The sequence below is a fragment of the Cetorhinus maximus genome, chromosome 20 (genome assembly GCF_964194155.1).
Source record: "Cetorhinus maximus chromosome 20, sCetMax3.hap1.1, whole genome shotgun sequence".
NCBI lineage: Eukaryota > Metazoa > Chordata > Chondrichthyes > Lamniformes > Cetorhinidae > Cetorhinus > Cetorhinus maximus.
In genome coordinates this window covers 71,509,485-71,522,003 of record NC_135898.1, presented here as the reverse complement: position 1 = coordinate 71,522,003, position 12,519 = coordinate 71,509,485, and the positions used below count along the sequence as shown (strand labels likewise).

At 42.1% G+C, this 12,519-nt stretch overlaps 1 protein-coding gene across 1 annotated transcript in view; it reads right to left on the bottom strand.

Moving 5' to 3' along the window:
- Window positions 1-11,744: 11,744 nt before the first annotated feature.
- jakmip3 (Janus kinase and microtubule interacting protein 3) overlaps window positions 11,745-12,519 on the bottom strand; it is a 315,901-nt gene continuing 315,126 nt past the window's right edge. The window contains exon 23 of the mRNA XM_078564910.1: window positions 11,745-12,008. The gene's annotated coding sequence lies outside the window, so the exon portion shown is untranslated. The remainder of the gene's footprint in view (window positions 12,009-12,519) is intronic.

The following is a 12,519-nucleotide window of genomic DNA, read 5'->3' as shown; positions in this document are numbered from 1 at the left end:
TTAAACGAGATTTCCCTTTCACAAAACCATGTTGACTCTGCCTGATTATCTTGAACCTATCCAAGTGCCCTGCTATAACTTCTTTAATAATAGCTTCTAATATTTTCCCTATGAAAGATATTAAGTTAACTGGCCTCTAGCTTCCCACTTTGTTCCAGTTGTTGAGTTGCTTCTCCCAAGAAAGTGGCCAAAGCTATATGACAAAAATCATGGGCCAGATGTTGGGGAGGGGTGCCAGGTGACGGGTTCATTTTTCACCCGCTATCACAACCACCACCGCCCGCCACCAGCATCCCTTCAGCTGAAACTTATGAAAGATTGACTGGCTAAATTTTTGGGAGTTTACACCTGCTAGGCCTATATCCACTCCTTGGTCATCTGATACAGTTGCTTTGACCAGGCATAATTGAAACAATTCTATATAGATCCCATATCAGGGCATTCAGTGTTCCTACTCCAAGTCCTTACCAACGCATATGCAGATTACCTTATAAGGGATGAATGGAGACTCCTTCTCCATAACACCATTCTAGAAATCTGGGTGGAAGACTGAGACCCAGTGTATCAAACCCCAGCCTATCCTCACTGAAATTACAATGGGATTTCCAGAAAAATGGTGATGGATTTTTGAAGTCAAATAATCCAGTAAATACTCAGCACCTTTAACATGATGTCAAGTATTTATGTGCCACTTGTTCAAATTAAGCAGGTACTAAGCTAAAGAAGAGAATAGATTACATTTAAGGAACTGCACTAGTATAGATGAAGACAGTCTGGGAAAGGTTAATTTGCAGATATGAATTGCAGATTTCTTGAATTGTATTAATTGTACATGCAGCAGCCAATTTGTTCTCAGCACAGTCCTGTAAACAACAAGAGGTTTATTTATTTATTATTCATTCATTCACGGGATGTGGGTTTCGCTGGCCGGGCCAGCATTTATTGCCCATCCCTAATTGCCCTTGAGAAGATGGTGGTGAACTGTCTTCTTGAACTGCTGCAGTCCATGTGGTGTAGCTACACTCACAGTGCTTTTAGGAAGGGAGTTCCAGGATTTTGACCAAGCGACAGTGAAGGAACGACGATATATTTCCAAGTCAGGATGGTGAGAGATTTGGAGGGGAACTTTCACGTGGTGGTACTCCCATCTGTCTGCTGCCCTTGATGAATATCAGTTATCTGTTTTAGTGATATTGGTAGAAGGATAAATATTGGCCAAGACAATACAGTCAAACTCTCCATTCTTCTTTGAAATATGCAATGGGATCTTTTACATCCACCTGAGAGGGTAGACAGGGCAAAAGTTTAACACCTCCTTTGAAAGATGATACTTCTGACAGTGCATGATTCCCTTAGCACTGCACTGAACTGTCAGTCTGGATTATTTGCTCAAGTCTCTGGAGTACGATTTGAACTCATAACCTTCCATCATGGAGATAAAAGTGCCAACCACTGGCGATTGCTGACATATAAAAAAGTGCATTTGAAATTGTAACTATTGGGAGCTTTATATTTGAGGGGTGCTTTTCTGAGTGTACAAGATCTTTCAGAATGTGTTGAGTGGGATTCAAAATTCTGTGGATATCAAAGTAGCTGACACATTTATATTAGCCTAGAAAGAACTTGATGCATGAAAGTTGAGAGTTGGGGTCGCTTTGATGGTTATTAGTAGTGAACTCTGGATTGTTGAGTTTCTGGAGGCATTGCATTAATGAGATGGCATCGCTCCAGCACAGATGCCCTGTCTAGTTTCAGTCTGTTAAGACACTGCTTTTCAATTAATTCCACCTATCTGTGTCTGGATTTGTAGACCCTGTAGGTTGCATTTCAGTGGGATCTGAATGACATGACAGACATCACAGATCATTCTCTTGTGTTCTTGTTGGTCCTCCTCAGTTCATTGCAGTGTTGGTGGAGCACTGAATCCAATCCGCAAATAAATACAGGCTTTAGTGCAGCAACATGTAGCAATTCATATCAGTACGGGCAAACAGTTTGCAGTTTCTGTTGCAATTCTAGTTTCATAAAACTTTGACAACAGACCACACTGCATGTACTTGAATAAGCCTTGAAAAACTGGACATGTTAGATTTAAATATTTATGATGCTAGCAATGAAATTTTCTTCGGATATTATCAACACTCTAGAGCTTATGACGCTGAGCAACCTCCTCCAAGTTGCACTTTGGCAATTCATTAAAACTAGACATGAACTATGTTCTTCATATTACTGCAGTCTGATATATCAATAACACAGATTTTCATTGTAACAGTAATTGTGAGGCTTTGGAATTAAATGTATTGCTATGTAAAGATTCTCTGTTCTAGAGCTTTTTATTAAAAACACACATATTAACACAATTTATATTTAAATAATCTCTTCCATAAAAATCATTTGTTGTAAGTTTCCATCTAATGGGAATTTAAGTGCAAACAGCTGCACCAATTCTATTTAGGGTTTCTGCTTTGTTGACATTGAATTGGAAGAGACTTGTGTCACAGGAAATTCTCACCCAGTGGGTGCAAATGATAAACAAAATGCTCCTGTGGCTTTCCCGTGGTGAGAGGAAATTGAGTGAGGAAAGAGACTGGTGGGGGCATTGGTCGGACTGACAAATGGACAAAAGGGAAAGGGGAGCTTTTCTTGTTGATGTGTTGGGAGTGGGAGGTAAAGGGAGGTGTTCCACTAGAACCATATGGGAAAATTTTCTCCCCGTCGGGAGGCTGAGCAGGAGCGGGCGGGAGTGCAGCCAATCACTGCCCGCGCTCGGCTGCACACTGCCATTTTATGTGGGCGGGCCGCCAGAAGATGAGGTTCCATGAAAAATGCGAAGGCCACCTGGGTTCTTCGCCTGCCCGCCAACCTTGAGGTTGGACAGGCAGCCCTGTTAATGACTTCAATTGGTTTTTAAATGGCCTTAACAGGTCTTTGACAGTTCGGCGGGTGCGCAGCCGACTCCAGTGTGCGCCCGCCAAACTGAAGATCGGAATGATGCGCGGTGACATTGGGACGCATGCCTGACGTCACCGCGCATCATTTTACGTGTTGGAGAGCGGGGCCCGCCCTGCATGCTGAACAGAAGATTCAGGCCATAGTAAACATCAAACTATTTGCTTTCCTTTCTCCAGGGGTTGTACAGACACAATAAATCCTCCAGATTAAAGAAGATCAAATAGTATTTTTCATAAGGCTAGATTTACATGATTGCTATTTGTTTTCTGAATGACAGTTTGTAACTGAACTGGCCCAATGGATACTGTCAACTGCTGCAAGGATAATTTATGCTCTAGACCATGAGCTTGAACCCTACTTTTAGTTATTGAATTGCCAATAAAGCATCAGATGTCTCATTATTTCATAATCTATCCGACAGACTGGAGTTGAGCACAGTTGCCATTTCTAATAAAAATATGTGGGAAATCTGGAAATCTGCATTATCCCCACAGTGAGGCACTTTTGGTCCTACCAGATTTTCGACCCAGAAGTCAACCCGATTGATAGTCTTGGCTTCCAGTCTGGCAGGCAGCACTCCAGAGGGGGCTGGACAACAAGGTAGGTCCAACTCCCCAATCCTGGCAAGGTAGGAGAGTTCAGTCCCCTGATCTGTGATCCGATTTCAGTGGAGAGTCTAATCCTAGACATGTGGTGCATCCATTCCTGAGGATCGGGGTCTTTATATGGGGCAGTTGCTATTTTTGTTATTTCAAGCATTAATTTTTTTTTAATTTGATCATGGGATGTGGGCACACTGGCGAGGCCAGCATTTATTACCCATCCCTAACTGCCCTTGTTCAGAGGGCATTTAAGAGTCAATCACATTCCTATGGGTCTGGAGTCACATGTAGGCCAAACCAGGTAAGGACAGCAGATTTCCTTCCCTAAGGGACATTAATGAACCAGATAGGCTTTTCTGACAATTGGCAATAATTCTTGTCAGGCAAGGGAATCAAAGGCTATCAGGGTTAGATGGGCATGTGGAAATCGAAACACAAGAAGATCAGCCATGATTTTATTGAATGGCAGAGCAGGCTTGAGGGGCTGAATGGTCTACTCCTGTTCTTGTTTCTTGGGGAGAAATTTCTCCCCGTTTGGGGTTGGTGGGGGGTGGGGGGGGCGGTGCTGTGTAGGGTCGCCACCACTTTACGTGGACAGGCCAGTTATGGCCCGCTCAGCGTGATGCACACCCAGAAGCACTGAGCACACCCTGTGCTTGGGTGGGGGGGGGTTGCCTAAGTTCGGGAGTGCGCTCTTTTGGGCATGCGGAGCTGACCCAATCACGGGCCACGCTGCCATTCTGTCACATGAGTTGAGACATGTTCATAATTTCCATAACAACTTTATTAAAATTTTAAAAACCCTACATGAAACCTCATCCCGCCGGTGGATGAGGTTTCATGTTTTTTCTAGTTGCCACCGGGGCTCCTGGCCTGCCTGCCAACCTTAAGGTTGGACGGGCAGGTCCTTTAATTACTTAATTGATCCTGTCAATGGCCTCAATTGGCCATTGACAGGTCTGCCGGCACACAGCTGATTTTGCTGCACCCCCGCCTTCCTGAAAATTTAAATCGGGCGGGGTGACGTCGGGAGTTCTGCCTGACGTCATCCCGCATCGGCGAGCGGGCCCCACCCCCCCGCTGGTAAAATCCTGCCCCTTATATTTTGTGGTCATAATCAGACTTTTAATTCCAGATTTTTATTTTATTTTCACCTGCCGTGGTGGGATTCAAACCCAGGTCCCCAGAGGATTACCCTGGGGTCTCTAGAATACTAGTCCAGTGACAATACCACTGCGCCACTGCCTCCCCACAGGGTAATTGTAGGCAGCAATAATACCCATAATGCCTACACTGAGATAAATAACATTACAATGGGCAGAATTTTCTGCTTGCCAGGGGGTTTTGCGGGCGTGTTTGCAGGCGGGTGGGTTCCCGGTCGGTGCTCCCAATCGGGGGCGCGCTGCCATTTTACATGGGTGGGCCAATTAAGGCCCGCCCAACGTGACATCTGCCCTGAAGTGCTGTGCAGGTATATGTGCTCTTTTGCGCATGAGGCCAAGTGCTGCCTCAGGGAGATCGCTTCAACTTCAAAAACTGTGCTGAATGGAGAAAAAATAATTATTGACATGTCCCCTCATGTGACACTGTCATACTTGAATGTTAAAACTTAATAACATTTTTAAAACCCTCATGAAACCTCATCCTGCCCATAGATGAGGTTTCATGTTTTTCAGAAGCCCGCATGGGCTCTGTGCCTGCCCGCCAACCTTAAGGTTGGATGGGCAGCCCTGACAACGACCTCAATTAGGTGATTAACAGGCCTTAATTGGCCTTTGACAGTTCGGCGGGTGCAAAGCCGAATTGGCTGCGCACCCGCCGAACTGAAAATCTAAATGACACGGGGTGACGTCGAGACGCACCCCCCGATGTCACCCTGCGTCATTTTACATGTCGGCGTGTGGGTCCCATCCCCGCACGCCAACCGGGAAATTCTGCCCAATGTGTACTTTGAGCAGGCACATTATCAGACTAAAAACACTCACCATGTGGTGACACAGGATGCAGTACACTGTTCATGTGGTGACTTTATCTTTATTATCAAGCAAAATTAATCTGAGTGAAAACCTTAGCAGTAAGTTTGATGTTGGGGGAGCTTGGCGTGCCAGGGGAAATCACTTCTTCTCCTGGCTCATAAAGCATGCTGCAAAGGCAGAAGCTGGGATATGCTGGGCTGTGACTAAGAACTAAATATTTCTGATTTTAACATTTTCAGGTGGGATAGGGAAAGGAGGAATGGCCTTATTAATTAAAGACACAATCACAGTTATTAGTAATGGCGACTGTGCTCAACTCCTGTCTGTCTGGATAGATTATGAAACAATGAGGCGTCTGATGCCTTATTGGCAATTCAATAACTAAAAGTAGGGTTCAAGCTCATGGTCTAGAGCATAAATTATCCCTGCAGCAGTTGACAGTATCCATTGGGCCAGTTCAGTTACAAATTGTCATTCAGAAAACAATTAGCAAAAGCATGCAAATCTAGCCTTAGGAAAAATACTATTTGATCTTCTTTATTCTGGAGGATTTATTGTGTCTACAAATCCTGGAGAAATGAAAGCAAATAGTTTGATGTTTATTATCATGCACATTGGGGGTGAAATTTGTTTTTGGAGACTAGTGCAAACTCAGAGCCTGTTTTACACTCTGTCTGAATTTAGTTTTCATTTCGGTGGAGTGTAAACAAGCTGTCAATTTGTTACTGTCTAATACACATTTCACCCCTGTTTTGTTCTGACTGCTGTTCCTAAGATGTGCTGACATAAAGGTTATGCTTGTTTTTAACCGAAGATGAAGTATGGTCTTCTAGCCAAGAGCACAGCAGTCTTCTTAAAATAGAACAAATGATGTCTGTGGCTGCTTGGGATCTGCATGTGAGACCCTGATCTCTGATGTATGGTGCATATTCCTGCTTAATTAATCAGTGAACAAAACACACTGGTTGATAAGCAATTATGGAAACAGCTTAGCTTAGAAGAAATTCTGCTAATGTTTTCAATTTGAGCAATTTTCTGTAAAACTCATATTACAAACTGCTAAGAGTAATCGGCTGAAAATTGTCTAGCAGTTAGATGGTCAAATTAGCAAAAGTGTATCCCAGATTCAGTTAAAACGGGGATTGTAGAGTAACAAACAGTCTGTTTTTGCATGTTGTTAATTATTAATATTTGCATAGAAACAAAACATGAACTCTGATGATAAGTTGTTGAAAAATTTTGTTATTTCAATCATTAATTAAGGACCACAGGAAAGGAAGCAATAATGCACATAATGTCTACACTGAGACAAATGAGATTCCGATGTGTACTTCAGCAAGCAGACACATTACCGGACTAAATACACTTGCCATGTGGTGATACAAGATTAAGTGCACTGTCCATGTGGCGACTGTATCTTTATTATCAAGCAAAATAATCAGAGTCAAAACCTTAGCGGTAAGCAATCAAGTGCCCGAAAGTCATCTATTACTTGAATGAGGCACTCGCAGAATGTTCAGCAATAGACAATGCTCATTGAATACTTAAAAGTATAGTTCAGCATCTATCCTCTTACGGTTTTTTTTTCAGTGGTTTTGAGCCAATTTTCAATGCTTGCAACTGAAAGAGAAAGGCTATTTGCTGCATTTGATTTTTCTTTTTGCCTTTATGTCAAGATTTTACAACGCACTTTTCTAACAGTAATTCGCTTTCAGATTTTCCCCTCCAAATATTGCTGGTGAAAAGGCTAAGCTTTTCCTGCCACTCAGAGCGCAGGCATGGTGTGTTTAAAAATGGCTTATGGCCTTTTCAACTTCTGAAATGGGTGTGTGCAATCTAACAATAAAGAGAACTGTTTTCTTTAGAATGGCACGTTCCCTCGGTAGATAAAGTAGTTTGAGATTTCATTTTTAATGTTATTATGCGTGGGAGGAACATTAGTCCAGGTACTGGAACATCTTGCTGCTCTTCTTTGCATAGTACCTTTGGATTTTTAACATCCACCTGAACCAGGTGGGTGGGGCTTCAATTTAATGTATAACGGAAAGGATGACACTCCCAGCAATACAGCATTAGAGTATCAGCCTAGACAACCTCCCAAGTACCAGAAAGGAGCCTGAACTCATGGGGCTGGATTTTCATCAAAGCAATGGGTATCAGGAGTTGGGAATTTTCCCGACCTCATGATCCCATCTCCATCCTGAAAGTGCCCATCTGCTCTATTTTCATGTTGGGGAGGCGGGCCTGAGGTGTCAATGGAGTCAGGCAGATGATGAGGCTGGCAAGCTAAAAGGCCTGCCTCCATTTGCTGGGACATCAGCCCAGCTGTAATCATGACCGTTAGGCTCATAAGCCCTCATTTCCACCCCCTTGCCATGCACCCCCCCACCCCCAAGCCTCCTATGTCTCCCATGCTCCCTCATATCCCCTCCATGCCCCCTAATATCTCCCAAGTCCTCTTCATGCCCGCTTAGAGCTCCCATGACGTCTTATAACCCCTGATTTCCCTTCAATGCCCCCCATACATCCTCCATACCCACTCTTCCAGTATCCATTATGTTCAGAACCAATGAGCCATTAGCAATCTGGCACGTCTCTGAAATGCTTCTGAAACGCTTCTGAAACCGGCACAATAAGCAAAGAGGCCTTGAAAATCTCTTCTGTAAAAAAAAATGCTTATCTTACAACCTCTTAAGAGCTGTCAATCAATAACGGCCATGCAAAAATGTTTTATCCACTTCACACTTCTTAATCAAAGAAAGATCAGGTTATTACAAAGTAATAGAGATGTGAATCAAACAAAGCTAGCACTCTCCTGCAAGCTGTGACAACATTGCCTACAGGACTGAGTCCATTAATAATTTTTGGAGCTCAGCCAAGCATTCATAATGAGGTCATCTGGCACTGTATCCACAGAAGCAGTTTGAAAAGATGGCCAGACATCGGTTTTCCATATGGTCTCATTTGCCAACTTAGAATGTAATGCGATAAATTGAATTAAAAGGCATTAACAGAGTTAGTATTGACTGAACTCAAATGACCTGATTTCTCATGATAATGTGATGTCAGCTCATTCATTTAGTTTATGGATACTGCTGGTACACATCATTTGATGCACTGGAAGCACCGTGTGTGAGTTGGAGGCCAGGGTCTTGAGTGCCAGCAACCAGTGAAGGTCTGCTGGCTGCTGATGAAACAGTGGCCTTTTCTTATGGGCCCACTGTTGGCAATTTGTGTACATGTACTTTTTAGCTGAGAGACAGTTAATTTAAACACAAATGCATCTAAAGACAGTAGAGGGTTCAGCATATTTTAAACAATATTCTGTATAAAAGGTTGTCATGCAATTTTTCTAAAGGATTGGGTGATGTCATTCTACAAACAAGTGCAGTGGAGTTTTACTCATTGAACAAAAGCAATAATTTACTGGAGCATGTAAGGCTAGTTTGATCACTTTTTTTATCAGACTACCAGCTGAGATATCTCAGCAATGTACACTTTGCTATCCATCTCTCTCAGACTAAAGAATGGGCTGAATGGTTGCACTTGCTGGGAGGAAGACTGACAGAGCAATCTTCCTGGAGGCAGTCTCCTGATTAGTCACCGTTGTGCTTGCTGTCCAATTAAGGGTGATGGGAGGGCTTTCAATGCTGCCAGCAGCAACCAGAGGGCCAGCTCAGAGCCTTGGCAGCCCCACCAGGTGAGGTGAATGCTCTGAAGCATTTTGGGGACCTCAACATGAGCCTCAACACGGAGGCCAGCAGTAAGCAAAGGAACAGGATCGAGGCCAATAGGTAAATAGGGATGGAAGGGGAACTCCTCTGCTGGATTGGTCTCAGCAGTAACTGCAAATGAATGCAACCCACTCTTTGCGGTGGCTGCCTCTATTGAACTGGCAGCCACTGCACACAGCGTTGGGCACTCTGCTGCTGGCAAAATGCCAACAAGCCTGCATAATCTCCCTTAATTGGGGCTTTAACTATGTTAATCAGCGGCCTATCTCGATGGTGCAGGCGGCCGAATCATTTCTGAGGCCACCCCTGGGAAATCTCTCTGGTGGTCGGAATGCATGGCGGAGCCATCCCAAAGCGGCTCCCTGCTATTTTCTCAGCCCCACGCCTCCAAGCCCCCAACATGGGGCCAGGAATATTCCGCCAGCAATGGTGGAGGGAGCAGTAGAGTTCCTGGCTTGATCTCCTTGTGTTATCATTGAAAGGCAATAAGGCCAATAGTCTTTTTCCTGTGCCAAGGCATACAGCATGCAGCGCCTACTTGAAATGCATTCCATCTGCAATGACTTGAACCCACCTGTATTTCCTGGCTTAGGTCACTTGCCTAGGCCAGATGTGATGCTTTCAGGACAGCTAGTACCACTCTGCACTCCATCTGCAGCTTCGGGAGAGTGCACCAGTTCCATTTGTCAACTTATCACCACCTGCCTGGCAAAGTGGATCAGGTAACAGATGGGTGCAAACACATAGCTGTAATTTCTTCAACCACTTCCAGTCCATTCAGAGTGGTAGCTTAGATAGAATGGCAAATTTCCATTCTATATTAAAGATTCTACAGCAACTGTTGCAAAAAGAAAGAAAGCCTAGGCTTTATATTGAACCATTCATGACCTTGACTTTACAGCCAACAAAGTACATGTTATGCAGTGTAATGCAGGAAACAATCTAATAATGATCAAATGTTGGTTGAGGAGTAAACTAGCCAGGATACCATCTCTCTTAAAATAAGGAAATGTATCTTCTTTAACAAACATGAGCAACAATGTTTTTCTTACCTGTCCCACTTATGAGTGAACCTCCTCCAGATCCAGGCTTATTTTTTTGGTATGAATACCATGGATGCCTTTCACTCTGCTGCCACCTTATTTCTTGCAACTCCTTAAATGAACATGTGGTTCACATTCAGCTCCTTATTTATATAGCTGGGGAGATGCATCCGCTTGTGACTATAGCTGGGGAGATGCATCCGCTTGTGATTTTTAATCAGTGTATTTTTAATCAGGAGTTTTCTTTTCTTCCCTGCGTTCATTATTTAAAAAGTCAAATTCCATGTCTGCACCCAGTTATTTGTCAGTATTCTCACATATTAGTTTTTGTTTCCTCTGGAACATAATTTCTCTTCTTTTGATTGTCTTTTAGGGAAAAAAAATCCAACTTGTTTCATTTTGGGCAAATACAACTTTTTTAAAAAATAAAATCGTCCAATTCCATTCTCTTATGTTGTTCCCTCCTCATAGAAAATATGAACATTTGCAATTGCTTGCCTTGTGCTATCAGCAGGGTTACTTTTCCCAATAACACTTAATAATTTATTTGAACATTACTGCACATTTTTCTCGACCATTTTTCTTCACACCTAAATTATTTTCTTCCTATGATGTTCTCCCAGTTTATCTGTTTTGCAGTACCTTCTCCACATCCAGAATGTAATCATTTTTTGAGTATATTTTAAGTTTTGGATTTATTTTGGGTTTTTTTCTGGGACTCTTGGAATCACATAGCTCCAATTCTTTGGAAATGCAGGATGAATTTGGATCCCACTATTTGTTGAGAATCATTCCAGCCAAGCCTTAAAGTTATACCTTTAAATGCTGATTTTTGTAAACATAATCAACAAGTTTACATTAATCTCAAACATTTAAAAGTTGCTTTAATATATTTGCTTTTTTGTGCCATCTTGGCATCTATCCTCTTGCTTCAGATGCAACACCTTTAATATAGCAATATGTTGCAATTGCTCTATCTGTCCAGTATTTTATTTCAAAGTTTACAGGGCAACTGGTTTACACATGTGCACACACCATCCATATCTCTGAAGTGACATCTGTATGATTTGATTTAAGAATGTTTCATGTTCAATAAGTTGACTTCACTGATTTGGCAGAAGTCTTGCTGCCAAGGTTTTGCAACCTCTGCAGATATAACATGTTCCTGATGCAGCATAGCGTATGAAGTAGAAATGAATCTTGAGTGGAAGTCATGCTCCAAATAGAAGCAGTTTTCACAGTCTCCTGCACAGCAGGGAAGTTTAAGGTCATCCTTTCATCCACTATATATCAAAACAATTCTTCCAGCCTTGCTGTATCACTCTTCTGTGCTCATTCCCTCTGACGGAAATCAATTTTCTAAATTCGATAATTTTTCATTGCAGGCGTAGCGTTGTAAATGCTTACTTTTGGTCCATTTACATTTTCCATTTCTTTGAATGGTTTTGTTACATTTTTACAGAACTTTTCTTTCAAATCAAGGACATGGTTCTCCAGGGTTCCCTTCGAGTTCTGAATTACTTCTGGCACAATGGCCTTTGAACCCTGAACATTCTTTGCGCATTTTCTATTCTCCTCAAAGAGAATTGTGAGGTGTTCTTTCAAATACTTATTGTCTTGGTATAGTGTTGGTCTTTCTTGGGACAACACTGTAATTTGATCATTTATTACAGTATCTAGTTTTCTTTCCTTCATTGTGGCCTGTGAAGAACAACTTCAAGATCAAGTATATTGAATAAAAAACAATTAAAAAATATCTTTATAGATTTACCTTGCTGTCATTTCTTCAGGCATGTACCCAAATAATTTTGTAAACTTTTTGTCATCAAAATGTAGTTACTCTCATATAAAATAGTTGCAAGTAGCTTTGAATACAGATTAAAAGAATAACTTAAATGCTACCAAAGATTGGTAAGTGAACATCAGTGAGGGAAAATTAGGTGTGAACTTAGATTTGCTCAATGTAAAGAACTCGTACATTTACCTTCACCAACATTGTGCTTCATTATTTATTTAAAAATATCCATAGTTAGAGAGCTCCTATATACAGCCTAGGAACTATTTCAATAAAGAGGAATTGAAGCAAAGAGCAGCAAAAAGAACAACAACAACTTATATTTACAAAGCACTTCTAACGCTATAAAAGGTCACTGAAACACTAATTCTATCTTCTTTCAAGATGCTGCCAGAGCTGCTGAGTATTTCCACATTT